Source organism: Prionailurus viverrinus, chromosome A3, assembly GCF_022837055.1.
Source record: "Prionailurus viverrinus isolate Anna chromosome A3, UM_Priviv_1.0, whole genome shotgun sequence".
Classification (NCBI taxonomy): domain Eukaryota; kingdom Metazoa; phylum Chordata; class Mammalia; order Carnivora; family Felidae; genus Prionailurus; species Prionailurus viverrinus.
Genome location: NC_062563.1, coordinates 61,277,701 through 61,292,667, shown reverse-complemented (window position 1 = coordinate 61,292,667; position 14,967 = coordinate 61,277,701).

The following is a 14,967-nucleotide window of genomic DNA, read 5'->3' as shown; positions in this document are numbered from 1 at the left end:
AAATATAGGTAGCATAGGATCCTTGATCACCTTGCCTTTGCCTGAAAGTGATTTTGGGGCTGTACAGACAGAAAGACTCCAGACAGAGGTGGCAGCCTTGCTTAAAAGAGAAATGGAACTTAGAATTAGTAAAGGCTGAAGACGCTGGAATTTTCAGGACAGAGTTCTGGAAAGGAGGGAGCCATGGGGCAAAGAGCTCCAGAAACCTAGTCTCTTCTGTACCAGGCCATACATGCATAGAGTGAGGCTCCACAAAGCTGAGCAAAGGATGATATGAGTTAAAAGCTGAGAAATTCCCAGTACTCACACAGATCAAGCATATAGGCAAGCTTTGACCAACCAGAAGGGAGCGTCTTTGGAGATTATACAGCTTATTCTGGGAAGCACCCCTTAGTAGTGGGGCTGAACTTTCCCTGGATTAACTATACCCTAGAACCACCCCAGCAGAGAGTTATGGGTTGACTTGTGTCCTCACCAAAATTCACATGTTGAAATCCCCACCACCTGTACCTCTGAATGTAACCTTATTTGGAAAAGGGTCGTTGCAGATATAATTAGTTAAGATGAGATCATACTGGAGTCAGGTGGACCCCAGTCTTTGTCCTTATACAAAGAGGACATTTGTGGGGCGCCTGGGTGGCCCAGTCGGTTAAGCGTCCGACTTCAGCCAGGTCAGGATCTCGCGGTCTGGGAATTTGAGCCCCGCGTCAGGCTCTGGGCTGATGGCTCAGAGCCTGGAGCCTGTTTCCGATTCTGTGTCTCCCTCTCTCTCTGCCCCTCCCCCGTTCATGCTCTGTCTCTCTCTGTCCCAAAAATAAATAAACTTTGAAAAAAAAATTAAAAAAAAAAAAAACAAAGAGGACATTTGAACACAGACACACACACATGTACCCACAGGGAGAACACCATGTGAACACAAAGGCAGAGATCAGGGCAATGCTTCTACCAACCAAGGAATGAAGTAAACCACCAGAAGCTAAGCAAGAGACAGGGAATAGTTTCTTGCCCCACAGCCCTCAGAAGGAACCAGTACCACCCACATTTGACCTCAGATGTCTAGCCTCCAAAACTATGAGATAATAGATTTATATAGTTTAAACCACTCAGTTTGTGGTACTTTGTTACAGCAGGCTTAATGAGCTAATATATAAAACCCGAAAGTGGATGAGGAGTGGGTGTGGTCAGCAGGGATACTGCATGCTGCAAACATCCACAGCTAGTCCAATTGGTACCTGTTCTGCCTCAACCAGATTCTAAACATCAAAAAGCCAAATGACCATTTTATGTATTTAAGGAAAACAGAAACTTTGAGAGATCAAATATCTCTAGGTGATACTCCTGTGAACGACTGGCAGAAGACATGTTGGACTTTTTAGGAAAGTTCTTTAAAGACTTTTCAGACAAACTTTACATGTTTAAGGATCATATTTCATTTGGGAGTTTTGACTAGATATTTATCCAGTGGTTTAACTTGTGATCTGAGGACCTACATGATCAACAGGGAGACCAAAAGTGAATCTGGTTGTCTTCTCCTTCCAGTAGGCTCAAATGTTATGACTGGAGTGGAAAAAACTGGATACACTCACATGACAGCATGTCTCTCCATGAACTGCTAGCCAGACAGCAGTGTGGTGAATTAACAACTGAATTAAAATTATCCTCCTTGGCCTACTCAGGAGAAGGTATTAGATGGCCAGCGAATTTCTTAATACTTTAAAAGCTGTAAATCCAAGACTACAGCTTTGTTCTGCAACTGAATTGGTGTCTTATCTTTTCCATTCCCATTTTTGAGACAGTTGGACTGTATGTAACAGCTTTTACATCAGGTTGAAAAGAATATATCATTTTATGCCCCATCCCTGAGTTTAAATTTTTAATATCTGATGAGTTGTTTTAGATATTTTGTTTGATTTCCTCACACAATTTCATCTTTTATTATATCTACAAATGTGTATGTACTTTAAGATAGTAACCTTACAAAAAAAAGGAAAATAAAAAGAAGGAAAAACTCTTGGAAGAAATATGAATAAGTCTTCATACTCTGAAGGAATCACTGCAAAAACTTACATGCAGAATGACAACCCAACATTTCTATTCCTTATCAAAGTGAGAGTCATTAAAGAGTAAACTACCAACAATCCCAGGCCCCTTTGAAAGTATAAGATCACTTCTGAGCCCTTTTGTGTTGAAGTGGCAAAGGCAGAATGGGAATTCTCAAACAAGACCATTTCTCTTGTGACTACCAATGTGTGGCCTGCAGTAGGACAACATAGGGAGACTTGCTATGGTTTTTTTCCTATAATTTTTTTAACATAAGGTAGAATCAGCTTCAGAACCACTGGCGTTCTAAGAAACAAATATTTAAAAATCTCCCAAGATTCTCTCCTAAAGAAAAGTGGGAAATGCCATCTCCATAGGATGAGTGGTATGACATAATAAACAAGGTCAAAAAGCATGAGAAGGTGCTACCTAAATTGTGAAGGGTAAAATAAATGTAAGTGGTATTAGTGTTAGTAAAAAGAGCTCTGGCCCTAGACTTGGCTCAGCCCTGAAATAGTTGCCTATCTGTAGGCAAGTTTCAAAAACTTCCTAAACTTTAGTTTTCCTATCTGTAAAATGAAAAGATGGAACCATTTAGAATGTATTTGATTTCACATTCAGACATCCAATGGTTCTGGCAGAAGACTAACAGGCTAGCTTTCCTTCCTTCTTGGTAGATGAGAGATTGATTTACCATCTTGTTATTTGTTTTCTGTTTGTCCCATCTATTCCTTTGTTCATCGTGGGTGTGTATATGGAACTTCTAAAAGTGAAAAATACATTATCTGAAATTAAAAATTCACTAGATGGGCTTAACAGCAGACTAAACATTGTGGAAGAAAAAAACAAGTGAATTTGAAGGCCTACCTATAGAATTTAACTAAAATAAAACAGAGAAATTAGACTAAAAATAAAATTGAACAGAGCCTTAGTGACCTGTGAGGCATATCAAGTGTTCTAACATACATATTATTAGACTGCCAGTGGAGAATAGAGAGAAGAAATTTTAAAATATTTGAAGGAATAATGGATGCAAATTTTCTATATTTGATTTTAAAAAGTTGGTTCTTTGAAAAGATCAATAGAACTGACAATTTTTTTTAATATTTATTTATTTGGGGGGAAAGAGAGAGAGAGCATGTACATGTGAGTGGGGGAGAAAGGCAGAGAGAGAGAGAGAGAGAGAGAGAGAGAGAGGGAGAGAGAGGGAATCCCAAGCAGGCTCCCATGTTCAGTGTGGAGCCCAATGCAGGGCTTGAACTCATGACCATGAGATCATGACCTGAGCCAAAATCAAGAGTTAGACACTTAACCAAATGAGCCACCCAGGTGCCCTACAACTGATAAATCTTAAGCCACATTGACTGAGAAAAAACAAGACTAAAATTAGGAATAAAAAAGGCATCATGATCAACCTTACAGAAATAAAAAGGATTATAAAGGAATACTATGAACAACTGAATACCAACAAACTAAATGCCTAATGAAAAGGAACATTCCTATACACTTCCCAACTCTATCTGTGAGGTTGATAAACCTTGTTACCAAAAACAGAAATGACAAAAGAAAAGAAAACTAAAGACCATATCCCTTATGAATAATGCAAAAATTCTCAATGAAATACTAGTAAAATCAATACAGCAACATACAAAAAGGATTATACACCATGAATAAGTGGAATTTATCCAGAAATGCAAGGTTGGTTTAACATAGGAAAAGCAATCAATGCAATAAATCATATTAATAGAATAAAGGACAAATAGCATTTGACAAAATCCAACACTTTTTCACAATAAGAACACTCAACAAACTAGGGATTAAAGGGAAATTTCTCAACCTGACAAAAGGAATCTGTTACAAACCTACAGCTAACATATTAAATGATGAAATGCTAAATGCTTTCCCCTTAAGATCAGGAACAGAACAGGGGCACCTGGGTGGCTCAGCCGGTTAAGCAGCCGACTTCGGACCAGGTCATGATCTCATGGTCCGTGAGGTCAAGCCCCACATCAGGCTCTGTGCTGACAGCTTGGAGCCTGGAGCTTGCTTTGGATTCTGTGTCTCCCTCTCTCTAGCCCTCCCCCATTTGTGCTCTGTCTCTGTCTTTCAAAAATAAATAAATGTTAAAAAAAAAAAAGATCAGAACAAAAATACTCTCACCACTTCTATTCAACATTGTACTGGAAGTACTAGCCAGGGAAACTGGCCAGTAAAAGTAAAAAAAGACATCCATTTGAAAGGAAGAGTAAAACAATGTATATCTGCAGATGACATGATTCTGCAGACAGAAAATCCTAAGAAATCCACTAAAGACTTATTGGAACCAATAAGAAAAACATCAGAGAAGGTTGAAGTATACAAGGCCAATAAACAAAAATCTATTATATTTCCATACACTAGCAATAAATAATCTGAAACAATATTAAGAAAGCAATCCACTTCATAGTAGCATAAAAAATAATGAAATACTGGGACCCCTGGGTGGCTCAGTCAGTTAAGCATCCGACTTTGGCTCGGGTCATGATCTCACAGTTTGTGAGTTTGAGCCCCGTGTCAGGCTCTGTGACTGCTCAGAGCATGGAGCCTGCTTCAGATTCTGTATCTCCCTCTCTCTGCCCCTCCCCTGCTCACACTCTGTCTCTGTCTCTCAAAAATAAATAAACATTAAAAAAATAATAATGAAATATGTAGAAATAAATTTAACAAAATAAGCATAAGAGTAGTACACTGAAAACTGGAAAACGTTATTGAAAGAAATTAATTAAGACCTAAATAAACAGAAAGTTATCCCATGATCATGGATCAGAAAACTAAATATTGTTAATATGGCTATACTTCCCAAACTGATTTAAAGATTTCATGCAATCCTGACCAGAAATTCACATGATGCTAAAATTCACATGGAAATACAAGAAACCCAAAATGGTCAAAATAATCTTGAAAAAGAAGAACAAAGATGGAGGACTCACATTTCCTGGTTTCAAAAATTATTGAAAAGCTACAGAAATCAAGACAGTGTGGTACTGGCACAGGAGAGACATATATATTAAGGCAATAGAATTGATAATACAGAAATAAACACTCATAATTGGTTTTTGACAAAAACGCTCAGATGATTCAATGGGGAAAGAATAGTCTTTTTAACAAATGTTATTAGAACTGGATATCCATATGCTAAAGAATTAATTTAAATATTTTCTTTCCATTATATGCAAAAATTAACTCACAGTGGATCATAGACATAAATGTAAGAGCTAAAACTATAAATCTCTTAGAAGGAAACACAGGAGTAAACCTTTGTGACCTTGAGTTAGGCACTGATTTCTTACATATAACACCTGAAAGAAAGCACAAGTGATAAAAAGGAAGATACGTTGGAATTCATCAAAATCATAATCTTTTGTGTTTCAAAGTATATCATTAAGAAGGTAAAAAGAGTGATGAATGGGGCGCCTGGGTGGCTCAGTCAGTTAAGCATCCAACTCCAGCTCAGGTCATGATCTCGTGGTGAGTTCGAGCTCCACATAGGGCTCTGTGCTGACCGCTCAGAGCCTGGAGCCTGCTTCAGATTCTGTGTCTCCCTCTCTCTCTGCCCCTCCCTTGGTCATGCTCTGTCTACCTCTGTCTCAAAAATAAATAAAAACATTAAAAAAAAGAGTGATGAATGGTACAACTTTAATCTTCTTTTAAAATACATTTTAGGGGCGCCTGGGTGGCTCAGTCGGTTAAGCCTCCGACTTTGGCTCAGGTCACGATCTCGCGGTCTGTGAGTTCGAGCCCCGTCAGGCTCTGGGCTGATGGCTCAGAGCCTGGAGCCTGCTTCCGATTCTGTGTCTCCCTCTCTCTCTGCCCCTCCCCTGTTCATGATCTGTCTCTCTCTGTCTCAAAAATAAATAAATGTTAAATAAATAAATAAATAAATAAATAAATACATTTTAATTGTATCATATTGTACAGAAATCATTATAGCAGGTATCTTTTAATAGATCTGTATGAATACATATAAAGTATGACAAAATGTTACATAAATAACAGCATAAATGAATTTTCTGTAAGTGTTGGCAGTAAGCAGCTAGACCAGTGTTTTTTGACTCCAAAACTACCTATTCATGTGAGAATTTCATAGTATATCATAGATGTCACTAGAACCTTTGTTCAGCAAACTGACATCAGAATCACCATAAACTATTTTAAAGAAAAAGAAAGTAAAAAGACAATGAAAATATTTGCAAATTGTATTTTGATAAGGTACTTGTATGCAGAATATATAAAAACTCTCATAACTCAATAATAATAAAAAAATAACCCCACTAAAGGTGGGCAAAATATAGAATAGGCATCTCTCTAAAGACATGAATGGCTACTAAATTAATTAAAAGATGCTCAACATCATTATTCAACAGGGAAATTTAAATCAAAGCCACTACACACCCACAAGAACGGGTATAACGAAAAAAAAAAAACAAGTTTGGTAACTAAGCAGTATAATTAAAAAATAATCCATGAGTCAAAGAGGAATTGCAATGGAGATTATAAAATATTTTTACTAGTCATCAATGAAAATATGATCTATCACAACTTGTGAGATGCACCTAAATACTTTGCCTCAGTGGAAAATTTATTCTGTTCAAAACCACATATATTAGAAAAGAAGACCGAAAATCTGATATACACATCCATCCTCAAGAATATGACAAAATAACAACAAATTATCCTCAAAATGGAGAATAGAAAAGAGAAGAAAGTAGTAAAATAGAAAACAAAAAGCACAGTGAAAATGATCAACAATGCCAGAAACTGATTCTTTGAAAAGACTAATAAAATTGTTATATTCCTGTTGAGATTGACTTTTAGAAAAAAATGAGAGAAAGAAGGCAAAAGTAGTCAACATCAGGAATGAAGAAAGGGACATCATTATAGATCCTGCTATATTAAAAAGATAATTGCAGGATTTTATGAATAATGTTATGTCTAAAATTTTATTTAGATTAAATGGACAAATTCCTTTAAAAAATTCAAAACACCAAAACTGATTTATGAAGGATTATATTTGAATAGTCCTATTACTATTTTAAAAAATGAATTTGTAATTGAAAACCTTCCCACAATGAAAACTGCAGGCCCAGATGGCTTTACCACTCTTATAATACTATCCCAGAAAACAGATAGTTCCTAATTCATTTTTGGAGGCTGGCTTAGTCTTAATACCAAAACCCGATAAAGCCATTGCAAGAATGAAAATTTATACTCAATTTAATTAATGAGCAAAAATATCAAACACAATATTAGCAAATCAAATCTACCAATATATGAAAAGGTTAACATGTAAAAAACAAGTTGAATTTATTTCAAGAGTACAAGGTTAAATTACAACTTAAAAATCAATCAACGTAAATTAGCTGCATCAACATTATAAAGGAAAAAGCAATATGATCAAAATAGTTGCAGAAAACCTTTTGATAAATTTCAACATCCATTCAGGATTAAACCTCTTGCATTAGAAATTAAAGTTAACTTTGTTAATCTGTTAAATAGCACCTTAAAAAAAGGAACACTAACTAATAGAAAACATATGTAATGGTGGAATGTTAAAACCTTTCCCTCTTTAGTGATAAAGAAGACAATAGTGCCATTATCACCACTTCTATTCAGTTTCAAATGGGTGATCCTATCCAGTGTACTAATAACTCAAGGAAAAATAAAAAGTATAAGAATTGTGACAAAATAAAAATATTATTTTCCATGGATGATATGATTAAATATGCAGGAAATTCAAAAGAATTTATCACTAAATTATTACAATAAGACAGTGACTTTTAGCAAGGTTGCTGAGTAGAGTACATGGTGAAAATATGAAAATCAAATGAATTTTATACATCAGCAAGAATAAAAAAATAAAAAATTTTAAATGATATGTACTCATTAACAAAAGCACCAAAAAATTCAAATACCTAGTGACAAATATTTTTAAATCTGTGGATCAATCTCAACACAGAAAATTATGAATGTTATTGAGAAAAATCAAATAAATAGAAGAATATATGTTCATGAACTAGAAGGCTCAATATGATAAAGATGCCAATTCTCTCTAAATGTATTCATAGATTTCACTCCATACATTTAAAAATCCTAACAGGTTTCAAACGGAATTTCACTAAATGATTTTTAAATTATGTAGGAATGCAAAAGCAAAAACAGCCAAGATACTTTTGAAGAACAATAACTTGAAGGAATACACTCTAGTGGATAGCAAAACTTCATGGTAAAGCTACAGTACCTAAAACAATGAGGTGTATTTGTCAGATAGAAAAATAGACCAATAGAATAGAATAGAGCCCCAAAACAAAGCCACACAAATTTGGATAGGTGATAGGACAAGTAGTGATGCATACCAATGGGGAAAAGACCATCTTTTCAATAAATGGTGCTGAATTAGTTGGAAACCTAAATGGAATTTTTAAAAATCTCAATGTCTACCTCAATTGTACACAAAAATCAATTCCAGATGGAAAATAGTTGCAAAATTAACAAGAAAACCAAAAAAGTTTATAGAAGAGAATATGAGACATCATTATGATATTAAGGTATGGAAAAATTTCTTAAACAGGACAGAAAAAATGCATATTCATCAAGGAAATTATTGATAAATTGGACATTATTAAAATTAAGAATTTGTTTATTAAAAGACACCATTAAATGAGTGAAAAGCAAGCCTCAGCAGAAGGTACTGTGCTTGTATATAGAATATATAAAGAACTATAAATTAGTAAGACAGAAAACTCAACAGAAAATTAGGTGAAAGACATGAATAGAAACTTCACAAATACTATAGCAATTAGGAAATAAGCATCTGAGAAGGTGTTCAATCACATTAAGACATTAATAAAATGCAAATTATAGCCACAGTGAAACACCATTTTATACCCACCACCGTGACAAAAAATAAAAAGAGAGACCATACAAAGCTTGTGGGGCATTGTGAACTCCCTTAGATTCCCATTGTGCTGGTGGGTGTGTAAATTAATGCAAGTACTTTGGAAACAGTTTGGTATTATTTATTAATGTGAAAACTCTTGTTAATGTGTACACTCTTTAACACAGTAATTCCACTTCTAGATATATCATGTGCACCAAGAGACACGCACACAAATGTTATAGTAGCATCATTCTTAAGAATCCAAATTAGGAAGCAATCCAAATGCCCACTTCCAGAAGAATGAATAACTTGTGTCATATTTGTACAATGGAGTAATGAAAATGAACAAAATGAAACTACAGGAGTAATTTAGCAATAGGGGTACATTTCAAAAACACAATATTAAATTAAAAAAAATAAAAGAAGAATACATACACTATGATTCTATTTATAAGTCTCCAGGTAGGCAAAATTAATTTATAAGAAAATAAATTGTAAGAAAATAAAATAATCAGGGGGAGGGGCCAATGGAGGAACAGTATGCAAGTTTTTTTTGAGACTCTTGTCCCCGAAATTCAGACAGATCAACACTAAACCTACACCCCTAGAAAAATGACTTGAGAATTAACACAACAATCTGCACAACATGAACCACAGAACTTCAGGAGGCACATGGCATGGAGAGGTGAACTGGGGGAGACAGAAGCTGCAGAAGTCAGGGAGCTGTTTTTGCTTGCAGAGAAAGGATGGAGACAGGGAGAATATGGGAAAAGCAGCACCTCCCAAAGAAGCTGGAGAGAAAGAGGAAGAGTGGAAATGGCCACTGAATAAAAAGGGACTGAACAAAAAAGGGAGAAAGGAGAAAGAAGACGGTTTAAATTCCATTAAGATTCTGTAAACGGGGGAATGCAGAGTCTGAAACTCCTTATTTGATACCTGGTGGTGCTCTAGTGGGAAGGGCAAATCCCTGGGAGCAGAGAGCAAGGTCTGAGGGGTCCTCAGGCCACATGGAGAGAGGCAGTTTCCCTCCTGGGAGGACATTTGGTAGAGGCTGTGCAGCTTCCCCACAGGCAAACCCCAGAGGATGGCCACATTTGCTGGTATTGGAGCGAGGAAGTTAAGGGTGAAGCCTAGAGCCAGATGTGTTATGATTTTCCATAATCCCTGAAATGTGGCTGCTACATAATTTTTTCTGTGGCAGGCTGGTCCCCAGCCATAGCCTCTGGGTAGTGGCAGTGGCATGGTCTCACGAACATTCCTGGAGGTGGGCAGGCACCCGGCCATTGCTAAGCAAGACCCTCCCTCAAAGGGTCAGAACAAGTCAAAGCCAAAGTCCCTCAAAAGTGAGGGATTGGGAAACACTGCCCCATCTGAGATAAAACTGAGGAGGGAGGTGCTGCCTGGCAGCCTGACAGAGTGGTCACAGACAGTGTAGAGGCAGGGAGTGGACAGAAGCTGGAGACAAAGGAGTGCTAGATTGTCAGTTGAGGAGAGCAAGAGTTCTGCTACTAGAGACTAGGTAGCTGGGTGATGCCATTTTCACCCCTCCCGTGCATATGCATACACACCTACATGCGCCACAACAATCCACCCCAGTAAGCTAAGCAGCGCCATCTAGTGGAGGACAGAGCCATTACACTAAGCCCCACCCAACTGGGCCAACTGCGCTCTTGAGAAAACCACAAGTCTCTCCACCTGCTTAGTTTACAAAACTGTAAAGTGCTTCACAGTTTGACTTCAGGGGAATCTGGATATAATTTCAATCATATTTCATTTTATTCACTGGTCTATCTATTCAATTCTTTTTTCTTTTTTTTTCTTATTCTTGAATACAGAAGGGAAAAAAATTTATTTTATGTTCCATTGTTATTAAAAAGATTTTTCTTTACTTTTTTCTACTATATTTTTTACCTTTTTGTAAATATTTTAAAATTCTATTTTACTTCCATCATTTCATTCTATTCTATTATATTCATTTTTTCAAATTTTCAAACATTTTCCCTTTTTTTCTTTTTTCCCTTTTTTCTTTTCTTATCTTTCTCTTTTTTCTCTAATCTATCAAGCTTCTTTCGACAACCAGTTCAAAACACATCTAGGATCTAGCATCCTTTATTTAATTTTTTTCTGTTGTTTTTAATTAAAAAAATTTTTTTTGTTTATTTATTTTTGAGGGACAGAGACACAGAACCTGAGGGGGGAGGGGCAGAACCTGAGCAGGGAGGGGCAAATTCACACAGAATTTAAAGAAGGCTCCAGGCTCTGAGCTGTTAGCACAGTACTCAACATGGGGCTCAAACCCACGAACTGCGAGATCATGACCTGAGTTGAACCCAGACACTCAACTGACTAAGCCAACCAGGTGCTCCTTTAATTTCTTAATATTAATTTTTATTTTTCTTTACTTTATTAATTCCTTTTCTTCCTTCAAAATGACAAAATGAAGGAATTCACCACAAAAGAAAGAACAGGAAGTAATGACAGGGACTTAATCAACACAGATATGGGCAAGATGTCTGACCCAGAATTTAGAATCACTATAATAAGAATACTAGCTGGGGTTGAAAATTGATTAGAATCCCTTCCTACAAGGTAAAAGAAGTAAAAGCAAGTAGGGATGAAATAAAAAATGCTATAACTGAGCTGAAATCTCGAATGGATGCCATGGCAGCAAGTATGAATGAAGCAGAGCAGTGTATCAGCGATATAGAGGACAAACTTATGGAGAATATGAAGCAGAAAAAAAAAGAGGGAGACAAAGGCAAAAGAACACAATATAAGAATTAGAGAACTCATGATTCATTAAAAAGGAATAACATCAGAATCATAGGGGTCCCAGAAGATGAAGAGAGAGAAAAAGGGGTAGACCGTTTATGTGAGCAAATCATAGCAGAAAATACTCCCAACCTGGGGAAAGACACAGACATCAAAATCCAGAAAGCACAGAGAAATCCCTGTAGACTCAACAAAACCAACCAGGCACCACCAACCAACCAGGCACCACCAACAAGGCATATTATATTCAAATTCACAAAATACTCAGGCAAGGAAAGAATCATGAAAGCAGCAAGGGAAAAAAAGCCCTTAACCTACAAGGGAAGATATATCAGGTTTGCATCAGACCTATCCATAGAAACCTAGCAGGCTAGAAAGGAGTGGCAGGATACATTCAATGTGCTGAATCAGAAAAATATTCAACCAAGAATTCTTTCTCCAGCAAGGCTATCATTCAAAATAGAAGGAGACATAAAAAGTTTCCCAAACAAAAATTAAAGGAGTTCATGACCACTAAACCACCCCTGCAAGAAATTTTAAGGAGGACTCTCTGAGGAGAGAAAAGATGAAAAAAAAAAAAAAAAGACCAAAAGCAACAAAGACTAGAAAGGACCAGAGAACACCACCAGAAACTCCAATGCTACAGGCAACATAATGGCAATAAATTCATATCTTTCAGTACTCATTCTGAATGTCAATGGACTAAGTGCTCCAATCAAAAGACATAGGGTAACAGAATTGATAAAAAAAAAAAACAAGATCCATCTATATGCTATTTACAAGAGACCCATTTTAGACCTAAAGACACCTTCAGATTGAAAGTAAGGGGATGGAGAACCATCTATCATGCTAATGGTCAACAAAAGAAAGCTGGAGTGGCCATACTGATATCAGACAATCTAGATTTTTAAAAAATTATAACAAGAGATGAAGAAGGGCATTATATCATAATTAAGGGGTTATCCACCAAGAAGATCTACCAATTGTAAACATTTATGCTCCAAATGTGAAACACCCAAATATATAAACCAATTAATCACAAACATAAAGAAACTCATTGATAATAATACATAGTAGGGGAATTCAACATCCCACTTACAACAATGGACAGATCATCTAAACAGGAAATCAACAAGGAAACAATGGCTTTGAATGACACACTGGACCGGATGGACTTAACAGATAAATTCACAATATTTCATCCTAAACTAGCGAAATACAAATTCTTCTCAAGTGTACATGGAACTTTCTCCAGAATAGATCACATATTGGAAGACATATCAGCCCTCAACAAGTACAAAAAGATTAGGATCATACTGTGCATATTTTAGACCACCAGAAACTCAAAATCAACCACTAGAAAAAATTTGGAAAGATAGCAAATACTTGGAGACTGAAGAACATCCTACTAAAAAATGAATGGGCTAACCAAGAAGTTAAAGAGGAAATTAAAAAGTACATAGAAGCCAATGAAAATGATAACATAACAACCCAAAACCTCTGGGACACAGCAAAGGTGGTCATAAGAAGAAAATATATAGCAATCCAGGCCTTCCTAAAGAAGGAAGAAAGGTCTCAAATACACACCCTAACATTACACCTTAAGAGCTGGAAAGAGCAGCAAATAAAACCCCAAACCAGCAGAAGACAGGAAATAAAAAAATTTAGAGCAGAAATCAATGCTATCTAAACCAAAAAAAAAAAAAAAAACCCACAAAAAACAAGAAACAGTAGAAGAGATCAATGAAACCAGCAGCTGGTTCTTTGAAAGAATTCACAAAATTGATAACCCCCTAGCCAGTTTTATTCAAAAAGAAAAAGGAAAGGACCCAAATGAATAAACTCAAGAATGAAAGAGAAGAGATCACAACCAACACAGCAGAAATACAAACAATAATACGAGAATATTATGAGCAATTATACACCAATAAAATGGGCAATCTGGAAGAAATGGACAAATTCCTAGAAACATATAAACTACCAAAATTGAAACAGGAAGAAATAGAAAATTTTAACAGGCCCATAACCAGTAAAGAAATCGAATACTAATTCGATCAAAAATCCCTCCAAAAACAAGAGTCCAGGGCCAGATGGCTTTCCAGGGGAATTCTACCAAACATTTAAAGAAGAATTAACACTTATTCTTTTGAAGCTGTTCCAAAAAATAGAAATGGAAGGAAAACGTCAAAACTCATTCTATGAAGCCAGGATTATCTTGATTCCAAAACCAGACAAAGACCCCACTAAAAAGGAGAACTACAGGCCAATTTCCCTGATGAACATGGATGCAAAAATCCTCAACAAGATACTAGCCAACTGGATCCAACAATACATTACAAGAATTATTCACCATGACCAAGTAGGATTTATAACTGGGATGCCCGGCTCATTCAATATCCACAAAACAATAAATGTGATATATCACATCAATAAAAAAAAGGACAAGAGCCACACGATCCTCTCAATAGATGCAGCGAAAGCATTTGACAAAGTACAGCATCCTTTCTTGATAAAAACCCTCAAAAAAGTAGGGATAGAAGGAGCATACCTCGAGATCATAAAAGCCATACATGAAAGACCCACTGCTAATATCATCCTCAATGGGGAAAAACTGATACCTTTCCCCTTCAAGTCAGGAAGAGGTCAGGGATGACCACTCTTGCCACTGTTATCTAACATAGTATTGGAAGTCTTAGCTTCAGCAATCTGACAACACAAAGGAATAAAAGGTATCCAAATCAGCCAGGAGGAAGTCAAACTTTCACTCTTCACAGATGACATGACACTCTATGGAAAACCCAAAAGATTCCACCAAAAAACTGCTAAAATTGATCCTTGAATTCAGCAAAGTCACAGGATATAAAATCAATGTACAGATTTCGGTTGCATTCCTATACAACAATAATGAAGCAATAGAAAGAGAAATCAAGGAATTGATACCATTTACAATTGCACCAAAATCCATAAAATATCTAGGAATAAACCTAACCAAAGAGATTAATAATCTACACATGAAAAATATAGAAAGCTTATGAAAGAAATTGAAGAAGACACAAAAAAAATGGAAAAATATTCCATGCTCCTGGATAGGAAGGACAAGTATTTTAAAATTTCAATACCACCCAAAGCAATCTACATATTCAATGCAATACCTATCAAAATAGCACCAGCATTGTTCACAGAGCTAGAACAAAAATCCTAAAATTTGTATGGAACCAGAAAGGATCCCGAATAGTCAA